Source organism: Lupinus angustifolius, chromosome LG18 (assembly GCF_001865875.1).
Source record: "Lupinus angustifolius cultivar Tanjil chromosome LG18, LupAngTanjil_v1.0, whole genome shotgun sequence".
NCBI lineage: Eukaryota > Viridiplantae > Streptophyta > Magnoliopsida > Fabales > Fabaceae > Lupinus > Lupinus angustifolius.
In genome coordinates this window covers 11804718-11809322 of record NC_032026.1, presented here as the reverse complement: position 1 = coordinate 11809322, position 4605 = coordinate 11804718, and positions in this window count along the sequence as shown.

The following is a 4605-nucleotide window of genomic DNA, read 5'->3' as shown; positions in this document are numbered from 1 at the left end:
CTTGTAAAGGCAATCCAAAGCCATCATTCAAATTCTTCATTCATTGTAATAACTTTCTTTCACGGGGTGTGAATAGAAAGGGGATAGAGTTACTTGGAAATGTGTTTTCCAAGGGTATAAGTATTAGTGAGTGTGTAAGGTACATAGAGATCTCGGGGTGAGATATTGTAATTACAACTCATAATATTTAGTGGAAAATATCTTGTGCTGCAAGAGTACTGGACGTAGCCTTCGGTGGACAAGAAGGTGAATTAGTATAGAATCTTTGTGTATTCTCTTCTCCCTTACCTCTTTGATTTATTTTTGTTTATTTTCTGCAATATTATCCGGTGCACTTTAACTCTTCATTTTGCAGAAAAAATGATCATGATTTCTAGTCATCTAATTCACTCCCCTCTTAGTTGCAATCTCAGTATTACAGATTTAATTATCCTTTACAAGCCAAGATGTTTACACTACTTGTTTTACTGCATAAGAAATTAGAAGGAAGGGTAATGTTTGATACAAGAAAGATAATGGGAAAAATAGAGAAAGTTTTCTATATGGAGGTCAGCTATGTTACCTTTTGTTTGTGTAAAGTTAATATGGAGATTGTCATGTAGTACTTGTATAGTGAAATAAAATGATTGATATTGCACCTAAAATCTACCGTTAGTTTGGGAGTTGAATTTTGAAGGGGAATGAAAAGAAAGAGAAGACTTAAAATTTATCTTACAATTATATTTCATAGCTTCTAAGTCTTCATTTTCTCTTCTTTCCCTTCCAAAATTCAACTCTCAAACTAACCCTCAATCAAAAGAGAGAAAGAATTAAAAGTCTGCTAGAAATTATCCTAACATGAAAGTCAATCCGCTAAAAATATCATCACCACCCTATGCTGTTATTAACCTATAAATCTTATTCTTATTTATTTAAAATTCTGTTTGCCATTCTAGAGAGAGGAGAAAAGAAGGGAAAAGTTGCAAATTATAAAATATAATTGTAAGATGGTTCTGAAATTCTGCATTTTCATTATTTTCCCTTTATAAACTCAACTTACAATCAAAGAGTCCAAGCATACCCCTGAGTATAATTTTCCTCTCTTCCTGTTTCAATCATCATTATGTTCCTGGATGAGACTTAACCCTAGTTCAGGATAAGATGGCAATGTACACCTTTACAATTTCAATTGCAACAATAATTAGAATTCGGAAGTGATTTTAAAGAGCTACTATTCTTGTTTACTTCTGAAGTAAATTTATACAACATGTTTGGCAATTTTAGAAAATCATTTCTAGAGCCTCTAGAATCATATTGCATAAAGTGAGAAATTGTAGCTCTGCATTAGGTTTAAGCTTTCAAAAATTAATAGGCTTATTATTTTTTTTGGCACGTGAAAAGATACAATTTTTATTTATGTTTTGAAAAAGAGGCCTCACAAGAAAAAAAGGAAAGAAAGTTAAATAAATGAGAAAGTAGAGGAGTACATTGTGGGCCAATCTAGAGATTCACGATCATTAGTTTTAGAAGAAATGTCAATTAGTATTATAAAATCATTAATACTAAAACCAATAGTGAAGAATTGTGTGGAATAGCACCAATATTTATTTATATATATATATATAATTAGATTATGTGAATATATTTTGTCGAGCATAAAAACTTATTCTAAAAATTTTGTTTCTTGTTAGTTAGGATTCTGACTTTGTAATTATGTATAATGTTTTACGGTTTATAGATAAGAAATTAATTTTTTCTATTTTTATGTTTAACGTGTATATATTATAATGTTTTCTATTTTCATAAGTTATTATCTTCATATTCCAATAAATCTTTCACTTTTCTCATAAGTGAATGAAGTGATGATTTTAAAATGTTTGCGTGATTTTTCTTAAATTTTTTAGTGATAACTATATGTACCTATTTTTATTAATCTTTGTGAAATATGTAAATATGACTTATAAATAGGAATAAATAGAGTAATACAGTTAGACACAATAAATTTAAGATAAAAATTCACACATTTAAAGAACTTCATTCAGGAAGGTAAAGAAAATAATGACAAAAAGAGTTTCATTATCAACAAAATAAATGCCCATTAGTTAAAATATTAATTGAACAAATAAAACGTAATTAAATCACTACCTCAAACTAATATATATTTTTTTTTAAGAAAAAGTTGTCTCCTCATTAGAGAATAGAGATAAGTCTATATTATTTACGATTGCGAGTTAATATTTGAAAAAGTTTTGACACGTATCACCTTTTTTATTAGAATAAAACACAAATCAACTCAAACTTACCACATAGAGCAAAACTAATAAATTTATTAGAATTCACTATAGCTCCTGTGATAAAAGTTCATGACAATGGATGATACTACACAGTACATACATGATACATGTGAATGATGTGAGAGTGAAGATAATTCCATTATTGTAATGATTAAGAAAATGACTCAATTACAAATATGATTAGGTTGATGAAATTTATAAAGCCCTTGCCGTTTTGATTAATTAGTTGAATTAAAACTATGATTAATGCGGATAAATGTCACATTCACGTCACTACGTTAACTCTTTGCCGGTGGTTATACCATCCACCTTTTGAAAATGTAAACAAATTTCTCTATATATTAATGTTTAAGCAATTGCTTTTAATTGTATATATGTTTTCACATCCAAATTTTGTTCTGACTAATTTTATCATTACTCTGCCTTAATGTACTAGTATGTCTGGCTATGTTGACCCCAATGAATGTATTACTATGTTAGGATCTAACATTTTCCAATTCGTTGTAGGTTCACATTTTATCCATTTTGTATTTTATGAGAGGGTAATATCATCATACAAATTATGAGAGTTATTCTTAGTAGTATAAAAAATGTAAATAATGACTAAACTTTGAAAGAGGTTATTCAACTCTACCATAGGTACAATAAAATATTAGTATATTATAAGCAAAGTACAACATTGTCACACATGGCTTATAATGCTGTAAAGTATAAATAGAAGGCCCTTCAAAAAAATAAAACAGAAGTGCTGCTTGTGTATGTAAAGATATTCTATCACTTTTCTAATCCCAGGTTGCTCAATTAATTTGTAGGCCATGTTACAATGTTTTTCTAATGGAGGATAATGTCAACCTAATTTCATAGGGTTATTAATTACTGTGGTAACATTTTTAGGAATAAACAAGAAAGTCACCATCTTTGTACATAGCAGCAGCCATGAAAATGGCAACAATCACCATCTTATGGGTCCCCTCATTAAGTTTTTCCTCTTAGTGGCAACGCTCAATAGAGTGAGATCCTCATATAACATGATACATTTGGAGATAATAAATTCTCAAAATAATTGTTTATACGAATTTGCAATGAAGCAATGGTTAAGAATTTCTTTTTTCACGAAAAGGTTGTGAACACAGCATTATTATAGGACCCAAAGGAAATTTGAAAAGATTGTAGGAAAAGACAGGAATTTCTCATTATCGTGGTTTCAGTGGACCAGTTTGTTATTGGAGGCATGGGTCCTATAAATGACATATCGAGGAATTTAGGAATGAGAATGTTCGTTAAAGTTAGGATAAGAAAAATGTAATGAAAGGATCATGATGTCAATGCACTTTAGTTGACTTTATCAAGACATGTCCTTCCTATATTGATTGCACAAGAGAAATTATACATCTCCTACGTTTTTTCCCTTAAATTTGACATATATTATAAAATAATGTTTTATTTATTACAGTAATTATTGGTTTACAAGCCGTATAAGTCTATAGAAAAATTATAGAATTTATATATTAATTTTATAAATTATATATCATTACTTCTCCCAAATACAGGATTTAACTTTAGAAGTAGTGTAATACCGCGAATTTTACGATTTGGAATTATAAGATTTTATTAATATTTTTATTAATTATATATTCGAAATGAATTTCTGGGAATTTTCAGTAAAGAATTAGACGAAACTCTAGTTGAGTTTTAGTCTTGTAATTTTATTTCCTATTTTGTGGTAAATTTTGGTAATTTTCGGAGACAGTCAGTTCTGAACCACTGTCGGGACCGAAATCCGCTCGGTACGGCTCAAAAAGGGGGTTTTGAGTTCCGTAACTTGGAATTGAATTCTGATCGTACCGTTGGCTTCGTAATTTTATTTCGAGTCAATATAGACCCTGAATACACCCATATCTATTTTCTAAATATTATTCACTAAGAATGCCGAAATCCGAAATTCTAATCGGATATTACGATCGGGCGATTTATAATATCCGATCGAGTATTAGCCGATGATACTCGAGCATGATTAACGCACATATCTGATATCTGTGAGGGGTCATTTCGCATTGAGATGCGAAAGTTGACTTTCATAAAGTAAACCTCACATCACTCAATCTCACCATTAGCCACCCTAGGAGAGACACCCTAGGAGATTTTCATGATTGCCTAGGAGGGAAGATTTCCCTCTCCCCTTAAACCCTCACACTCCACACTTCTCTCACACTTTGGCATTTTCAAAGAAGAGGTAAAAAACTTCTCTTCACTTTTCTCTCATTTTCTCATGTTTTCTTCCATATTCAATCCTTGATCTCTCAACATTCAACCAATGGATGTTGATGAGATT